The following is a 20385-nucleotide window of genomic DNA, read 5'->3' on the forward strand; positions in this document are numbered from 1 at the left end:
GGAGGCTGTTTTGAGTCTCCCTTCATTTCTCATTCTTTAGGCTTTGTTCTTCAAGGTTTTGCTTACCAGTTTTAGAGCAATGCCCCCCAAATTTCTTTTACCTCCTATGCTCTTCTTTTAAGCAAACCTCTTCCCTCATCTTTTGGACATCTTTCTGTGGCTATCCCATTAGCATGTCAAATATATTAATAACACGTTCAAAACAGGGTACCTTATTTTCTCTTCAAAGCCTCCTCCTCCTGGGATCCTCAGCTTATTGAAAGCACTGCCATTTAAACTGGCCAGAAACATCTTTGAGTTTCTGTCTTCCTCCTTTACAGTATCTGAACAGTTGTGTAGTCTTGTTCATTCTATGTCCTTATTATTTTCACCCCACTCCCTTAATCTCTTCTATTGTCTTTTTGCTTGTGGGATAAGGGAGGTGTGCTCATATCTGTTCACTGTACCCCCTGCTGAAATCTCTCAAGTTGTTTTACAGCATCTAGTCACAGGATATGATCCATATTCATTAAACTGGCACCCAAGGCCTTTCATGAAGACACCCAACACTCATACCTCCCGTGCTTTCTCCCACTTTGCCCAATGATGAGCAGGGCTGAATTACTGCAGTGCTCCTAAATTAACACTCTTCATCATGTGAACATTAGTGTAGGTGGTGTTCCTTTTGGATAAAAATCCACTTGTTTCCTCGTCACCATATCACTCTTTGAGACTCACCATATATAAAGATTTTTTATGCTCTTGGTAGATATACTACCCGTATTCACTGTGCTTCCCCATATACCTTATTCCAAACCCTAGAGTGTGGTAAGTAGCCAACTCCTTGAAGGTAAGCAGCGTCTTTTGCTCACCATATGTCCCAGTGAATAGCACGGTGTCTGGATCATTGCAGAATCTCTGTAAGTGCATGATGACTCCCATAAATGGTAGTAACAATAAGCAACCAACATAACACAGATACTAACCAATCAAAAAGCATTCTAGTCAGCATCCAACATTGGCCGTATAACAGAATCTGCTTAAAGGAGAAGATCCCACCTTTTTCATCTTTGTGTCTCTCATACCAAAATCACCATCTGAAACCCAGAAGTTATTTAATTTAAGGATAAGACCCTTGTCTTTTTCTCAGTCCTAGGACAATGCATGTCTTATGGCAGGAGCTATCCATGAGACTGTGGTTATTGTAGTTATAGAATATATGTTAAATAGAAGAGTAAATTAAAAACGTGATTCTGGTGTCAAAAGATGGGGAATCTCTAAACCTAAAATGACCACAGAAAAAAAAGGAATATGTTTTATCTCTTATTTGAGTACCACAAGAAGCTGTTTCATACATATTTGTAATAAATATTTGTTAATATAAATAAAATATAGTACAAATATTTTAGCAACTAAAGAGCATAAGTAATCTAACATCAATGTTATCTACTAGGGTTTGGCACCTTGCATAAATCTCACCTTAAAAAGTCAACCTGTTACCCCAGCCTAGTCATTTAGCAAAACCCCTAAAATAACAGTTAATAACAGCACTGTTTTTTGTTTGTTTGTTTGTTTGTTTTTTTGAAACAGAGTCTTACTTTGTTGCCCAGGCTGGAGTGCAGTGGCACAGTCTCAGCTCACAGCAACCTCTGCCTCCACCTTCTGCATTCAAGCCATTCTCCCGCCTCAGACTTACAGGCACACACCATCACAACCAGCTAAGTTTTGTATTTTTAGTAGAAACAGTGATTCACCATGTTGGGCAGGCTGGTCTTAAACTCCTGACCTCAAGTGATCTACCTGCCTCAGCCTACCAAAGTGCTAGGATTCCAGGCATGAGCCACCGTGCCTGGTCAGCACAGAATTTTTAATTTAGGTTTTATGGAGTCTATTCTGGGGGAAAAATATGTAATGATGAGTCCAGCATGAATAAATTCCTGAGAAGACAAGACAGGTCCAGAGGATGAGATGTGAAAGGTTGTGAGAGGCCCCTGTATCAGGGAACAGACATTCTGCACAGTGAGTCATGGATAACAACACCCTGTGGATCCTTTAGAAGGCATATCTCATTCCTGGCCCATACAGCAGCAGAGGTGTATGTGGCCAAGACCTTTCTTTCACTAATTAACAAACTACAAGAAATACACCACCCAGGCTCCACAGGGCTAATTTCTGGTCTGGGGAAAAAGGGCTGAGGGGCAGGGGTAGAATTGCTCATACTCTCTCCCTGCCCTGCTGGACTAAATTGCATCTCCTATGTTATTTAAAACATAACAGTAATCCAAGGTCTTTAAAAGTCAAGTGAGAAGCTAAGTCACATTAGTTTATTGGCTCTTAGTTTTCTCACCTAGAAAATTGTAACATGGCTTAGCCTTCAGGGGTGTTGTAAGAGCTAAATGAGTCAATAAGTGTCCAATGCCTAGCACAGTTTGTGGCACATAGTAGGCCCTCAGTAAATAATTTCCAAACTAGATATTGGCGTTTGTCTCCTCATTGATAACAGAAACTAGGACTCACCTATTTGTCCAACATGTTCTCAGAACATATTAGGAATTCAATTATTCTTACAGTAGCAGAAGACAAAAAGAGAAAAAAAATGAAGAGAAGGACATAAGAAGGAGAAAGTGTGAGTGGGAGTGAGAATGAACAGCACTGTGGGGCAACCATTTACTCAGAGAATGCCTGAGTCACCACGGTTGTCTCTGAAGTCCAGGAGGAAGAAAGCATGCAGGTCAAGCCTTCACTAAGGCCACAAGCCCATGGAGCATCCAGGGGCTGTGGGAAATTGCCATGGCAACTGGACCTGGCAGGAACTTCACAGTGGGACTCAAACCAAGGTGACTTACTAAGAGTTCCTGGCTCAGCGAGGTGGACATAAGCACTTAGCTCTGAGTAGGGGTTACAGACGGCCATGAGGTGGAAACTCTCTCTCCCATAATACCCCTTCCCTAAGCAGGCTCCTTATTGCACTGCTGTTGTAAGATACAGAGACAGAAAAGGGAACCTCCATTTTTGGGCGATTACTATGATCTAGGCAATGTGCCTAGCACTTATCTTTCTCTCCATCCATCTATTCATTTACCAATCCAACCGATTTTCATCGAACATCAGGTCTTTTGAGGCACCGTTAAGGGCATGGGGAAAATAATAGTAAACAAAACAGCCAAAGGCCTTGAAGCTTCATGTTAGTGGCAAAGAATTACCTCATTTACTCCTCTCAGCAAAGCATCTCCATCATTTCCATTTTATAGAGAACAGAAGTATAGAGCAATTAAATGACTTACGTAAGGATCACCCAATTTTGGATGTTACAGAGACTAGATGAGAACTAGTCCTGTTCCAGCCTTTCCCCTGTTTCACTACCACTTCCTGCTTCATCATGAAGTAAGGTCCCAGGATATCCTCATGCAGAAAGGGTGGTCTTTGGGGCCAGGCATATCTATGTTCAAATCCTGGCTTACCCACAAAATCTCCATGTGACACTTGCCAACTGATCCATAAATCTAATAAGAAAAAATATTTCCATCTGAAAAATGGGAACAGAGGTCTTCTTTTAGAGCTGATATGAGGACAAAATAAGATATCATGTGTAATTAGCAAAAAAAAAAAAGAGAGCTAAATAAATGATAGCTGCATATCATACTACATGAGTTTTTCTTTTTCTTGTTTTCCCCAGAAAGCTGAGGTCACAGTTCTCCCTTATTCACATCCCCATTTGTGGTTCCTTCCCCATCACTTGCAGGGGAATAATCTGAGAATCTGTGCTGTAGGAATAGTATTCCACCAGGCCATATTGATTGCTGGGACTGGAGAAAGTTAATAATCTAATTTTCCTTCCATTTTCCCTCTCTCTTACATCTCAACTCCTCTCATGGTAGCAGAGAATGGCATAAAATGCATTGCTTGAGAAATTTGACCGGAAATAACTTCACGCTGTTGATCCACACATTGCCTATAATTTGCGGTTTGATTGATTCTTGGTTTGGAAATGCCAGGTTGAGAGGAGAAAATCAAATTTAAGTTAAATTTGGAATTGAATCAATCACATTTTATAATGAAAAAATAGATCTAACCCCATCAGACCCTTGTGTGTAGAAAACTTAAAGCTGCTACACTCCCATTGACTTCCTCCCGAGATCCCCAAAGCAAAAGGGACCAGGTCCTAGCCTGAGAAGTAGTTTATTTCTTTAAGTGGCAAATGCTGTTGAGATGAGGGAAGGGGATTCTAGAAACTGGAGACATTGGTGTGAAGAAGCCCAGCAGGTAGAAAGGCCACTTAAGATGGAGAAAGAGGCTGGACTTTGGTATGTATGTATGTATGTATGTATGTACATATGCATGCATGCACGTATTTATTTATTTATTTAGAGATGGAGTCTCACTCTGTCACCCAGGCTTAAGTGCAGTGGTGTGATTTTGGCTTGCTGCAACCTCTGCCTCCCAGGTTCAAGCAATTTTCCTGCCTCAGCCTCCCGAGTAGTTGGGACTATAGTCACACGCCACCACACCTGGCTAATTTTTGTAGTTTTAATAGTGACAGGGTTTCACCATGTTGGCCAGGCTGGTCTTAAACTCCTGACCACAGGTGATCTGCCTGCCTCAGCCTCCCAAAATGCTGAGATTACAGGCATGAGCCACTGTGCCCAGCCTGGGCTTTGGTTCTAGACATGGATATATAAATCCAAAGTTTTCCATTTGATACCTGCCTAAGTTCTGGCAAGTTATGTAAACTCTCAGAGCTTCAGTTTCCTAATCTGTAAAAGGAAAGTGATAATCCCTGATAAAGAAGTTGTATTAAATGGGAGATCATAATTACAGCACTATGTAATTACAGCACTATGTAAAGCACCATGTCTGATACATACTTAGGGCTCTGTAAACTCTCTGTGTATTTCCTTCCATCTCATTTCCTTTAAATATCCCTTTCTAACCATTGGCACCTACATGGGCATCAGCAGGATATGTGATACTGTTGCTCATGCTGGAATCCTAACTCTCACACTTAGCTGCTGGCCCCGGTGGACAAGTCATGTCACATCTGAGATTCAATGCCTTTAACTGGAAATTAGTTCACTCAATCAATAGCTATTTAATGTGCAAGTACTACATGCCAGACCTCATATTTTATGCTCTTCTATTTCCAGTGCCTAAATATAGTAGGTGCTCAATAAACAGCTATTGAACGAACGAATGAGCGAATGCTTAAATATTATTTCCCTTTCTACCAAGAGATGTCAGTATTGGAATGCTGCTATTGTTATTTTTTTTTTCTAGAAAACTGATTCACTCACTTTCTGGCAAGGTTTGGTGCCTGCCTGGTCTGAAATCATACAAAAATGCCCTTGCCGAGGCCGACAATCTGCCTGTATATCAGGATGACCACTGTAGATTGCTGAGTGCCTCATTAACCTCACTGAGTGCCTTGCAGGATTCTGCAGCACCTGAGCTCTGGTGTCTCCACTTCTCTGCCGTTTTTCTGCAAACTGAAATTGGGACACGTCATCTGACAAGTGCAGGTGTCACGCTGGAGACAGAAAGAAAGAATATTTGAAATTGGGGCTTTCTCAGAAACTCTAAGGTATATGGCTCCATATCTTCTAACCTGTCTCTTATATCAGGAATTGCCATGCACAGCTTTAGTGTGATGTCTCAATATGGGGCATATTTTCCTTTATCTTGCACACCTAGGTCCACGTCTCTCCCATCCTTCCCTCTGTATATCTGTCATGAACTAATCTCTTGTGCTCTCTGACTATGGGATATCTATGGCATCCTTTAAAGGATATGTTATTTCCCCAATATCTTATCATCCATAGATTTGTCCTTAAGGTCTGGGCAAGTGTTCATCCACTCTTATTTGTGTACTTCCAGTGAAAGCAAACTCAACCCCTACTAAGCTCAGTTCTATTCTCAGACAGTTTAATGTCTTAACAGCCTTCGAATCTCACTATATGAGTGAGCTTCTGCAGTCCAAGTTAAATCAGATGTATTTAATATCTCCTTCCCAGGGCAGCTATTTAGTTAAAGGTGGAAATTAGGTTGCCTTGAGCTATCTTTCCTTAAAGCAAACATTAATAGCTTTATTTGGTTTCTCTAAAGTCATGTTTTGAGTCATTTTATTGTACTTTGTATAGATTTGTTTTGCTTAAGATACTTTCTTAGTAAAGGATGCCATAGTTATTGCTGTCATCATCATCACTAACGCTATCACTGGTGACATAGCCGCTAACTTAGGTGCCGGACAATATAACCAAGTTTTTTTCATGCAATATCTCATTTAATCTTTACAGAAACTTCATGAGATGGTTTCTATTATCACTCCCATTTTGCACTATGAGGAAACTGAGGCCATCACTTGCCATAGACCATGCAGCTCAAAGGTAATAGGGCTGAAATGAAAAACCATTTGACATCAGCGTCCAGATTCTTAACCACCATCCTCCACAGCATCTCTATCAACCTTCTAGATATAACCTGAGCAGAGCAGAAGCAACAAATTTAACTGCTGAGCTGCTTACGGACCTCAGCTTGCCCGGGGGACCTGTGATGACTCTAGGTGGACTTGTTCTGGCCTCATTGTCCCACCTGACACTGACCACATGTTTTCAAGAGAACCTCTCCCCATCACAAGGAAGAACTTTAAAAGGATGACAAAAAATGAAAAAGGCTGTCTCTCCTTCTCCTTCAGCCCCAGAAACTACTACCTGGTCTGACGCAGCCCATTGTGCTACTTGGAGCCAAACGATTATTGGCAAAGCCACTGGGAAGACCTTTTCCTAGCTCTGCTCCTGGGACAAAGACCGTGCCTACAGTGTAGCTTAGATTGTGGCAGCCTGGTGCAGTGAAGCCACTGACAGCTGACACGGAATGGGGCTACAAACAGCTGGCGATCTGAATTTCTCTGCGGCAACTACAGGTAGCTGGACCTCAAGTTCAGAGGTCACTACAAGGTGTTGACAATGGTGTTAGAGATGAAGATGATGGAGATGGTACCATATTATTTTAGCTTTTGTTAGCTTACAAATTATTCTCACATATCTCATTCATTCTTCAAAATCCTATGCAGTAGGCATTGCTGTTATCCCCACTAGACAAATGAGAAATGAGAGTCTTAAAGGTGAACTGATGTTCAAACACCAGAGGAATAATGGGCCTATAAGCCATGTCTCCTGACTCACAGCTGAGTGATCTTTCCATATCAATTAGGCTGCTAGTGTCCAGCCTAAGCCCCACTAGCTGGAGACGAAACAGTATTAGAATCTGTGCACTCTGATGCCTCATCCATTGCTCTTGTAAATGTATCCAAATGCATCAAAGAGCCTGTGTAGTATTTCCCACAAAACCAGGTATATCTTGAAAAGAAAATACTTCTATGTCCACAAAATTGTGAGACATGCTACATTCTGTATGCCCCTCTTAAAGCTCCCAAGTGTATGTCTGATATTAAAACCTCTAAAAAGCTTTACATTACATCCTGTTTAGCAGGATTCAGCTGGGTGTTTCCCTAAAGTATTAAGACATTGCAGAGCCATCATTCTGTGGAAGAAAGTCAGAAAACAATGATCTAGTTTAATTATTTATACAAAGGTTGTAAAGAACATTAGCAGATCCCAATAATTAACTGGTGCCCTTATGCCAGGCACTATATTAAATATTGTGTGTACATTATTCTATTTAAACTTCTCAATACTTTGCAAGGCAGGGGTTAATCTTCATTTACAAATGGGAAAACCAGATTTAAGTGATTACTGTGAAGAGGAAGAGGAAAATTTCATGGTCAGTTTTGTCTGAACCAATGTCTATATCTTTCTTCTTCCCAAGTATTAGAAGAAAATATAATTTTCAAGTCACAAAAAATATGTGAAAAGAAGGAAAAAGGTAAGCACAACAGGCAAGTTCAGGAGGCTAAAGACTATTTAACTTATATTTAGCAGGCTGACGAAATGCATTAGTGAAAGAAAAATATGCTGTACTCAGTAGATTAAATTGCAGTGGGCAGATGAGAAATAGCAAAGAAGATAATTCAAAAGAGCTAGAGCTCTAGAACGGCTCAGAAATAAATGAGAAAGAAGGAGAAAGGAAAGGTGGTGGGGGCTTTCCGATTTGTTGGTGACTATCAATCGACTGGTGCTGACTTACCAAAAACATTAATTTTTAGGCTGCTGGTGCCTGATCCCTATATTAGACCTGCTAGTCTACAGGTTATTTAGTTGCATCACTGCATTCAGCCCAAGCCACCGATGAACTGGAGGGTGGCAAAGAGGAGCTAAGGCCAAGCAGTGAGTGCCAAGGAACAGAACAAAAGAGCAGCCACAGTTTCCATGGCTACCAAGGACTATCAGGACCAGTCACCTCCTGTTTCCAAGAAAGGGACATTTCTAGCTCCTTTGTCTGCTGAACAACTTGCTGAGAAAGTCACTGTTCCATTATCCTAGAAGATGTCAGCGGACTTTGGCCCACGCTTTGTGAAAGTAGGAGCAGGAGAATAACACTGGTTGTGTATTCAGTATTTATAAGGCCTGCTGTGGTTATTCCCCTGCTCCTGCTTCCTCCCCTGCTCCCACCTTCCATGACAATGTTCCTTTACCTACAGAACGTCTTTTATGCCATATGCCCACTGTAAGCAGCAGGCAATGCTATCCTTCCTCGACACTGGGGGAAATGGAAACTCAGAGGGTATAAATGACTAGTATGGAACAGAGCTAGAATATGAACCAATGGCTTCCAAACTTAAAGTTCCTTACAAGCTTCCTCAGCTGACCCTGACCCTATGAATGTATAGTGTCTAAAGGTGGTCACACTGCTTCTAAAAATAGGGGTCTTTCCCAAATCTCTGCTCCTTCCTCCTCACCTCTTTCTCCTGACACTGACACTGTGTCATAGTCCCAGGAAATAACAAAAACGAGGCTTTTCCTGATGGCCCATAAACCCTCTACTGCAGTCGCATTTGCCTGTCTCTTTCCCTGTGACAGGTCACAGGCGTTCCCCTCCCCCAAATGTTGTCCTTTCTCTTTTCCAATATATCTAAGAAGACCAACTGTCAAGATCAAAGAGAATTCACACCTCACAGAAGACTGCCTTCACCACTGCAACTCACAAGAACCCAGAGTTTCTCTTAACTCCTAATCTCATGTTTTATCTGTTCTCATTTAAACTATAAGATCTCAGAATGACAAGGAACTAAAAAGAGATTTAACCACAACAAGTCACACAATGCATTGTGGTGTGACTCCCTCTGTAATCATTCAGCCTGCATTTAAGTATCACATAAACTTGGAGCTTATGAAAAATGCATTTCATTTAATGATGATAACCTTTTCTCTTTTTTTGAGCACTTACTATGTAGGATACATTGTGCTAAATATTCTACAGACATTATTTTATTTGATCAATCATAAAAGCTTGTTAGTTCCTAATATTGCAGATAAAAAAAAATTGACTGCAACCCAGAGTTAGAAAGCTTTGAGAGGCAAAGCCAGGATTCAAATCCAGATCTGGATATCAGAGCTCCCAACAGTGTTACTATGTAGTCTCTTTTCCCTGGTAACAATCAGCTTAAGAACCACATCAATGCTGAACGAAAATCTGTTCCTACAACTATAACCAGATGAACATATTCCTGACCTCAAGAGGTCCAAAACCTGGTCCCCGCCCCTTCTCTCCAAGGTAGCCCTTTGGTTCTAAAAATGGAAAATATGTTCTCCATTCTTTTATTTCAAAGACAGATTCTGTCATTTGACTCCCACATGAAGAAAATAAATATGGACCCAGGAAAAATAGAGCTGGAAGAAGCCCTTTAGATTAGTTGGCCTAATCCATCATGCTCATGGTTAGGAAGAGGATAGGAGGACAGCCTTGCTCAAAGTCAGATTGCCCAGAGCCAGTCCTGGGTCCCATCCACCTCAGCTTCCACGACAACGTTCCCCATCTGGGGAAACAAAGCAGTAGTTGTTGTTGTTTCCTACCTTAACCAATATCTCCTGGAACAAAGAGGGTATCTCTAATACCTCTAGCACTGGCTGTGGCACTTAGGCTATTTTGGTCAAAGCAACACATGATAAAGATAAACCATCCCCAAATATTCCCACAAAATGACTTCAATAAGCTGGTGCAGAGTAGATTATGGTAAAGGAAAGAAAATTGACTTTAGCATTAAAGAAACTTAGGTTTAGATCTCAGCTCTGTCATGTTTTGGTTGACCGCCAGTAAGTCCCATTTTCTTTATCTGTAAAATGGGAATAACATCTACTCCATTGAGTCATTAGAAAGATTAAAGAGCACAGATTTACAAGAAAAAAAAAACAAAAAATCCCATTCAAGAGCGGGCAAAGGATATGAACAGACACTTTACAAAAGAAGACATACATGAGGCCAACAAACATATGAAAAAATGCTCATCATCACTGGTCATTAGAGAAATATAAATCAAAACTACATTGAGATACCATCTCATGCCTGTTAGAATGGCGATCATTAAAAAATCTGGAGACAAAAGATGCTGGAGACGATGTGGAAAAATAGGAACACTTTTACACTGCTGGTGGGAGTGTAAATTAGTTCAACCATTGTGGAAGACAGTGTGGTGATTCCTCAAGGACCTAGAAATAGAAATTCCATTTGACTCAGCAATCCCATTACTGGGTATATATCCAAAGGACTATAAATCGTTCTACTATAAGGACACATGCACACAAATGTTCATTGCAGCACTGTTTACAATAGCAAAGACCTGGAACCAAGCCAAATGCCCATCAATGATAGACTGGACAAGGAAAATGTGGCACATATACACCATGGAATATTATGCAGTCATCAAAAATGATGAGTTTGTGTCCTTTGTAGGGACATGGATGAACCTGGAGACCATCATTCTCAGCAAACTGACACAAGAACAGAAAATGAAATACCGCATGTTCCCACTCACAGGCGGGTGTTGAACAATGAGAACACATGAACACAGGACGGGGAGCACTAAACACTGGGGTCTGTTGGGGGGAACAGGGGAGGGACAGCGGGGGTGGGGAGTTGGGGAGAGAGAGGATGGGGAGAAATGCCAGATATAGGTGAAAGGGAGGAAGGCAGCAAATCACACTGCCAGGTGACTACCTATGCAATTAACTTGCTTGTTCTTCACATGTACCCAAAAGCCTAAAATGCAATAAAAATAAATAAATAATAAAAAATCTTGGAAAAAAAAGCATGACATGCACTGCATAGCAGGAGCTCAGTGAACAGTAAATTCCATCATCATTGTCAACAAACTAAAGACTAATAAATATAAATTCTAATGTTTATATTCAAGAGACCACTTACAAAAATTCAGGATGAGTCAGAAGTGGGAGACAGACCATGTGGACTGGAGGAGAGTTAGTTTACAGTAAGAAAAGGTTCAAACACATGCAGAGCACCTGCTATATGCGAAGCTCCTGCTGAGCTTTTTGCACCTGTTATTTACCTTGTTTCTCATAGAAGCCTTTAGGTCTTCGTTTTATAAATCAGAAAACCAGCACAGGGAAGAGACATGCTTTGCTCAAGGTCACACACCTAGGAAGCTGTAGAGCTGGTCATGTAACTCAGAACTGTGTGATGCTATAAATAGAACACAGACAGGTGGTCCATGTTTCAAAAAGAATAACCAGAATTGGATTGAATATCATGCCACGAGAGGACACCAGATGAAGGATTTGGAGATTTTAGCTTTGAAGCAAGAAAGGCTCAATAAGAGGGGCCTCTTGACAGGGTTGTTCTCAAAGACATCTAAATATATACAGAGAAAAAGGAAACATGTATTCTATATGAGAAGCTACCGTGAACCAAACCACAAAACCTAGGCACTTGATGTGCACTGTTTCACTGGCTCCTTAAAACAGTCCTCTGAGTAGACAGTGGATTGGGCATGCTGACTCATGCCTGTAATCCCAATGCTTTGTAAGGTCGAGACAGGAGGATGGTTTGAGGTTAGGAGTTTGAAAACAGCTTGGACAGCATAGCAAGATCTCATTTCTACAACAAAACTTAAAAACTAGCTGGATGTGGTGATGCATACCTATAGTCCTAGCTACTTAAGAGGCTGAGGTGAGAAGATCGCTTGAGCCCAGGAGTTTGAGGCTGTAGTAAGATATGATTGTGCCACTGTACTCCAGCCTGGGTGACAGAGAGAGATCCTGTCTCTCAAAAAAAAAATGATCTTATAGGGGTAAATAGCATTATCTTCACCTTAGAAATGAGAACAATGAAGCCTGGGGAGATCAGACACTTGGTTCAAGTTGCATAAGCCATCAGAGGCACTAGGATTCAAGCCGGGTCTGTTTCATCACAGCAACATCCTGGCTCTTCTCAATTCTTACTGAATCTTGTTGACCATCAAGGCCCCTTGCAGGTTTTAGCCACTCTAAGGAGTTCTAGCCTAAGGAAGCAGGACCCAAGGTTCTTGCTCAGCATCCAAACTCTTGCTCTGGCAAAGCAAAGCATGGGGCCTTGCAGGCAATAGACGACTCTATCCTTTCCTGGATATAGAGGTTCGGCTGCAAACCACCTGGAGATTTTAGTAGAAGAAACGTACCCATCTCCCGCTTCTTAAATCAAAGCATCTTTTTGCTGTTGTTTTGTTTCATTTTTTTTCTTTTGCTTTCCAATTTAATGCCTACTCTTCAGACCACTAACATTTTAGCAAAAGCATATATGCATTGTGTTTAAATAGTCATCTGGAGATAAATAGCTTTGCCTTCAGACCTCTGAGGAGGGAATATAAGAGAGGATAAAAGGAGAAAAAAACAAAAGAAGAGAAAATGTTCCGTGAAGCCTTTTTGCTCAAACACATTTCCATATAGAAACCTCTACCCATTTCAGGCTGACACTGAGGCCTAAACCTTTCAAGCATGCTGGTTTAAATATGTCACTTCCAAAAGAACAATGGTAGTCTTAGCCAAGGGCCATTCTAGACCCACTTTCTGTCTAGGTTTTTAGTGTCAAGGAAGTGCCTGAGGGCTGTGCTAAGGGGACTATCTATTCTGGGAGTCTGAAGCCCAAACTTGAATATAGGCTCTGTCATCACTCACTGTGCCACTTGAGCAAATCCCTTACCCTGGCTGGATTTCTGTCCCCTGTCTATAATAGAAAGAAATCCATTAATTCAACACATATGTATTAAAGACCCACTCTGCACTGATTTCTGTGTTGTGAGCTAGGGATACAGAGGTCAGAGCCATCAAAGGTTCCAATGTCCAGTGAGGTAGTGGGCCAATAAACAGAGGTAGCAGAGACGAGTGCAGAGCAACAAACCCCCAATCCAGAACTGAGGGTCACAGAATGAAACCAAGAACTGAAGCTTGTAATGTATGTGAGAGTTAGCTTATTGGGAAAATGGGGGATGTGCAGTTCTGCAGGAGGAAACAGCAGGGCACTGTACATAAACTGGAGTGGGGGAATTCCAGGGACATGTTGTGCAGTGTGGTCAGAAGAAGTCAGAGAGACAGGCAGGAAACAGAGAAGTCATGGTTCACTGCAAGGAAAGTGGACTTTTTGCCAGATCAGGGGCCCCCAACGTTTTTGGCACCAGGAAGACAATTTTTTTTTTAGACGGAGTTTCACTCTTGTTACCCAGGCTGGAGTGCAATGGTGCAATCTCGGCTCACCGCAACCTCTGCCTCCTGGGTTCAGGCAATTCTCCTGCCTCAGCCTCCTGAGTAGCTGGGATTACAGGCACACGCCACCATGCCCAGCTAATTTTTAATTTTTTTAGTAGAGACGGTTTCACCATGTTGACCAGTATGGTCTCGGTCTCTTGACCTCATGATCCACCCGCCTTGGCCTCCTAAAGTGCTGGGATTACAGGCTTGAGCCACCGCACCCGGCCATAAAATCCCTTTTTTTTTTTTTTTTTTGAGAGGGAGTTTCACTCTTGTTACCCAGGCTGGAGTGCAATGGCGCGATCTCGGCTCACCGCAACCTCAGCCTCCTGGGTTCAAGCAGTTCTCCTGCTTCAGCCTCCTGAGTAGCTGGGACTACAGGTGCGCACCACCATGCCCAGCTAATTTTTGTATATTTAGTAAAGACGAGGTTTCAACTTGTTGACCAGGATGGTCGCGATCTCTTGACCTCGTGATCCACCTGCTTCGGCCTCCCAAAGTGCTGGGACAGGAAGACAATTTTTTATGGTTTCATGGAAGACATTTTTTCCATGGACCGGTAGAGGGAGAGGAGTATGAATTCAGAATGAAACTGTTCCACCTCGGATCATCAAACATTACTTAGATTCTTATAAGGAGCGCAACCCAGACCCCTCACATGCACAGTTCACAATAGGGTTTGTGCTTCTACAAGAATGTAATGCTGTAGCTGATCTGAGAGGAGGTGGAGCTCAAGCAGTATTGCTCAGGTGCCCACCGCTCACCTCCTGCTGTGCAGCCAGGTTCCTAACAGGCCACTGGCCAGTACCAGTCGGCAGCCCGGGGACCCCTGTCCTAGGTGAAGTCTCCAGTGCTTTCCGGCCAGCCCTATCAGTACTATGCAAATCTGAAACACATCTTCATTCATTTACTTTGCCAACCAAAATGTAAGTAAGTACCTAAAAGTGCCAGACACTGTGTTGGGTGCTGGAGATACAACAGGTACTTCATAATCCCAAAGGATGAACCATTACATTTCTTGAGATCTGCAGACTGAGCCAGGTGTAGGAGCTCATTCCTGTAATCCCAGCACTTTGGGGGGTCAAGGTGGGAGGCCCACTTAAGTTCAGGAGACTAGCCTAAGTAACATAGAAACATACTTATTTTATTTAATATGCAGAATATATTTACTGTCTACATTAAAAATTAAAAGGATCTGAATACCTACGAAGGATGAGATCTACGATATCTAACTTTGGAATGGACAAAGAAACAAACCTTATTGGGTGAAGGCAGTCTATAACAATATCAGAGAATGTTTGCACAAGAGGAGGCTGAAGAACATCCTGAATAGAATTAGAGAACATGAAGCTTGGTGAGAAGTCACTCTTCGAGTACATGGATATGAACGAGCACATGTCACCCGAAATGAAAGAAGGGTTAGATTTGAAGAAAAGGAAAGAGGGCAAGGGCCCTGAGGTAGGTAGTTTCCAAATGGTTCCCAATGATCTTTGCCTCCTGGTGTCTTTGTTCTTGTGAAATTCAATCCCCTAGTGACTTGCATCTGTCAAATGCAAGAATGTAAATGTCATGCAATGCCACTTCCAAGACAGCGTTATGAAAGACTGACTTCCATTTTGCTCACACTCTCTCTAGCTCTTTTCACTTTCTTGCTCTGGTGAAGCCAGATGCCATGTTGAGAGTGGCTCTATGGTAAGGCCCACATGACAAGAGCTGAGGATGGCCTCTGGCTCATGGCTCTCCAGGAACAAGATGCTGACTGCAACCATGTGTGTAAGCTGGGAAAAAATCCCTCCCCAGTGGAAGCTTGACGTGATTGCAGACAACTTCACTGCAGTTTCCTTCAAAGCCCTGAGCTGGCAGACCACTGATATTGTGCCTGATCCCTGCCCCACAGAAACTGTTAGATAATGAATGTTTGTTGTTTTAAATTCCTACTTTGCAGGTGATTTCTTACACAGCCATAGATAACTACTACCAGGACCAACTTAAATAGATAGCTGAAAGAGGCTGATGAGCCTCCATTCCTAACAGGATATCAGAGATCTTCAAGCTTAGAAGAGACTTTCATTCATCTAGAAAACATTTCTCACATACATGGTATGTGCCAGGCACAGCTCAGCCTTGAAGGAGCCACAGTGAGACAGGAGAGAATGTCAGGTGGAGACATCATAATTACACTGTCAGGATAAATGCTTGGCTGCTTTACTGAAGACTTCATAACTTTACTAAATGCTGAGAGAAAAAAGCCACTGAAGTTTGCATAATAAAATCCAGGTCGGCTTCACAGAAGAGGCAGTAGGCAAGCTGATTCCTTTTATCTTTACCAAGGCACCTCTTCCTGGAAGTCCCTATGTTCACACATCAACCCTGGAAGTGCAGTTGGTGAAATGAAATGCTTACAAGCTCTGCATTCAGACAAATTAAGTTTGAAACTCAGCTCAATAATTTCTTAAGACTGTGAATTTAGGAAGTCAATGAGAAGGAAGAGCTAAGAATTGGTTCGAGTCGCACAAGGTTAGGAGTAAGCAACAGTGCTATCCGTTACTAGTTGAGAAAGCTGGTACAAGAAAACATGTCTTTCAAAGCCTCATATCCCCATATGTAAAACAGAACTATAAAATACCTACTTCACAAAATTACTTAAATTAAAGCAAGATGTTTTTAGCATAGTGGCTGTTAATAAGAAAGGCTTGAAGATTATCAGCTAATTCTGTTGAAAAAGTTACTTAACTTCTTTATGCCTCTTTATGCATGTACAGCCTTTTACTATATTGCTTAACAGAGTTCTCAGTGACTGTTGGCTGTTTTTTTTTTTTTTTTTTTTTTTTTTTTTGAGATGGAGTCTTGCTCTATAGCCCAGGCTGGGGTGCAGTGACACAATCTCTGCTCACTGTATCCTCTGCTTCCTGGGTTCAAGCAATTCTCTGCCTCAGCCTCCCAAGTTGTTGGGATTATAGGTGCCTGCCACCATGCCCAGCTAAATTTTGTGTTATTAGTAGAGAAGGGGTTTCACCATCTTGGCCAAGCTTGTCTTGAACTTCTGACCTCATGATCCACCCTCCTCGGCCTCTCAAAGTGCTGGGATTACAAGTTTGAGCCACTGTACCTGGCCAGCTGCTATTATTATTAACAGCACAAACCCTAGACCCAGTGAATTATCATGATTCCTCCAAGCCTAAGGGCTGGCCAGCAATGATGTATCTAAGTCATACATCCCTGTGCATTTATAAAAATGCTTCCTACCCTACTCTCAGGGACTCTCATCTCCTTGTGCTGCGATAGAGGGCCACAGATTATTTCTGAAGTGGGATCTGTGCCAAGGCATCATTAAGGTGGAGATGGCAGAGATAGGGTAGTAGTGGATCCCTAAGTAACTATAACTCAGGTGCTACACACACCTGGTGCTTCCTGCATATGCTGTTAAATTTATGGGACAGCAATAATGGTAACAACATTAGCACAAATTTATTTGTAAAATGCACACAGCTGAACAGCCTGAAGAGCTAAAATAGAAACCCTACTAAATTTTATAGAAATTTTTGTATATGTATGAATATGTGAATATGGGTGTAAATGTATAAGAATTGAGATCAGGATGTAGGTGTGCTAGAGGAGTAATAACAGCAGCCCTGGGAATCATAACTATGATTTTCTTTTTCTTTTTGATCATCAACTAGACCAGCATTATTAGCAATGCTGCTGCCCTCTTGGTTTTCCAGTAGTCAGCAGCTCAAGGTAAGAAAAAATGCCATTGTAAAAGCCAGAAGGATTCCAATTCCCAGATTTATCAGTCTCTGGTTACATGAACCTGGGCTGGTCATTTCTGCCTCTGTAGTATCAGGTTCCTCCAAAGGTAAAATAGGCATAACTACAACTTAGTCCTACTCCATGTCTAGTGTGGAAGAGAGACACTCCCCTCCCTCCACCTCTCTTTCTTCATACTTTAAAGTACAAAACATATCAAAGTGCATTGTTTTTATAGACTAATTTCCCAGATGACTATTTGTAAAGTTTATTTAGCAAAGTCTTATAACTAGGTAGAGAGGGATACAGAACTTACCTTCCCTGCCATGTGACTCCACATTCCTCAAGGGCATGGACCCTTTTTATTTTCTCCAACACAAAACCTGGTATTGTGTATCAACTAAATTAATATTTGATAAAAGAATCAATGGATAAATGAATGAATGGCAGAACCTTTAACCAATTCCTTATTTGAGACAGAGGGAACAGGCTTCCTGGGATCATCCTAAGGCAGGAAAATGAAATCGAGTCATTACCTTCTCAGGGCAGAGAACAAGGTGGGCAAGAGTTTCAGCAACTATTCCCTTGTTTCACAGTAAAAATCATGATAACTACCATGTTTAAGAACTTGCTCGGCACTGAGCTCTGGACTAAGTGCGTTGCATGGAATATTCTCATCTCATATTTACATCAACTGTATGATGGAGTTATAGTTACTAGGCCCAATTTACAGATGAGAAATTTAAGTTACTATAAATTAAACTTGCGTCTATTATTATGCAACTAATACAATTTTAACACAAGATATCTGATCCCAAGGCATAGCCTCTGCAACTTTATCCACACTGTCTCCTAGGTGACTGCAGAGATGCCTCTTTCTGAGCATTAGAGACTTCCAGATGTAACAAAAGTTGAGCCAGATACTGCTAGGTACAGGGAGCTGAAACAGAACATGGACTTCGTCCTCATGAAGTTTCCAGTCTGGTGGGGGTGGGAGAAAACACCAGTGTACAGAGGAATGGGGGGACATGAGTGAGTATAAGACCTTTTCCAGAAAGTGGCATTTAAGCCCTGTCCTGGTGGGAGAAAGGATATTCCAAAGTAAAATGCATTGAAAAAGGTAGTGAGTAACATGAGATGGAGCTGGAGAGGTGAGCAAAGGCATGCAAAACCTTGAAGGCCAGTTAATGAATTTGATCTTAACCATGAGAACAGAGAAACCAGTGAAGATGGCATGACGAGGCGATGTGTTATAATGCACGGTCTGTCTGTTAAGGGAGAACGGTATCCTGCCAGAATGATGGTAAGGAGCAAGGAGTCATGGCTTGACTAGTGGTGACACTGGGGACAGAGAGAGTCATCAAATGCAGAGTCGTTAAACTGGAGATGGAATTGCTAGACTTGTGATGAATCAGATCTTCTAGGAAGCAGAAAAGGGAGAGAATAAGAGGTGTTTTGACATCTGTATCCAAACTACTCCCAGACACGTTTTCAACAGGTCATCTTGCTGCCATGGTGAAGCACAGATAAAAACACAGAAAACCCTACTAAGAGAATGTTGTGTCCTTCTTAATTCAGGGCTGAAGACAGTATTTCCCATCCTTCACTCCAATTAGTCGTTATCATTCGATTGCTTATTCTTTAATCAACAAATATTTACAAAGTTTCCATATTTCCTGTATGGGCCTAACTGGACATTGGAGATACAGGGAAAGACAAGACAGCAATTCCTAAGTGGTGCATCCTGGTTTATCTGTGGGATGGGAACAGTGGTTGCCTAGAACTGACCTCAGCTGGCTCACAAGAGCCAACTATCAAGTATTTAGGGGTGTTGCATGGCAGTTGTTAAACACAGTGGCTCGAAATTAGCATGACAGGTCGGGCGTGGTGGCTCACGCCTGTAATCCCAGCACCTTGGGAGGCCGAGGTGGGCAGATGGATTGAGGCCAGAAGTTCAAGTCCAGTCTGGCCAACATGGTAAAATCCCATCTCTACTAAAAGTACAAAAATTAGCCACGTGTGGTGGCGTGAACCTGTAGTCCCAGCTACTTGGGAGGCTGAGGCAGAAGAATTGCTAGAACCCGGGAGGTGGGAGTTATAGTAGGCCAAGATCATGCCACTGCACTCCAGCCTGGGGGAAAGAGTGAGACTCTGTCTCAAAAAATGAATAAATAAATACATAAATAAACAAAAGAAAGTGACAGAATGATAGAATTTACACTAGGAAGATTGGCAAATACCTGAAATCAGGTCTTCTGTTTGTTTTGTTCTTCTGAGTCAGTTTATCAGCAGACCAGGGGGTTGGAGTCAAGGGGCTAACAGCCTAATGGTATCTCTTCCAAGTTCAAGGAAGGCAGAAATACAAACAGAAACCTAGGTCACAGTTACAAACGATACACCAATCCTCTTTTAAAGAATGCCAAGAATTGCAGGGGCAGAGATTAGACTTTGGACTTAGACAGATCTGGGTTTGTATCCTGTGGCCAGCACTCACTGAAGATCCAAATTGGGAAATTCACTTTACCATTCCTACCCTAATTTTTTTCCTTTGACATACATGGAGACAATGTATACAAATTATGATGTAAGTGCTTTGCCTGGTGCCTGGCATTTAGTAAGCACTCGATAAATGATAGCTATTATTAGTGTTGCTCTTTTTTTCTCTCCCTTTTTTTTTGTGGAAAGACAGGCCTTCAAAAATCTCCTTTGCTGATGTGTACTTCGGTTTTATTATTTCAGACAAATACATAGGCTCATCAGGAAGAAGACTCCTGTCTGTTCCTAGGTGCTGTTCTAGCACACGGACAATTTAGACTCATCTTTAAATGTCCAGCTTAAGCCCTCAGCACATGGGAGGGAGTCAAGTGGGTAAATCCCGAAGTTAGTGGGAGGCCATAAATTGTGTCTAACAAATGCACAATATATTTATTATACAGGTTATTGATGCCAGTCTGGGCTGTGGCTTGTTTACATTCTCTGAACAAGCAGATAAATCATCACCCTTGAACTTTCAATGGGAGACTGAAGAGGG

The 20385-nt window shown here is 41.9% G+C and overlaps 1 protein-coding gene across 7 annotated transcripts in view; it reads right to left on the reverse strand.

Moving 5' to 3' along the window:
- The window catches only part of ASTN2 (astrotactin 2), a 1016905-nt gene that overhangs the window by 630638 nt on the left and 365882 nt on the right, over window positions 1-20385 (reverse strand). The gene's annotated exons all lie outside the window — the stretch shown is intronic.

This window comes from Callithrix jacchus, chromosome 1, assembly GCF_049354715.1.
Source record: "Callithrix jacchus isolate 240 chromosome 1, calJac240_pri, whole genome shotgun sequence".
NCBI classification, from domain to species: Eukaryota; Metazoa; Chordata; class Mammalia; order Primates; family Cebidae; genus Callithrix; species Callithrix jacchus.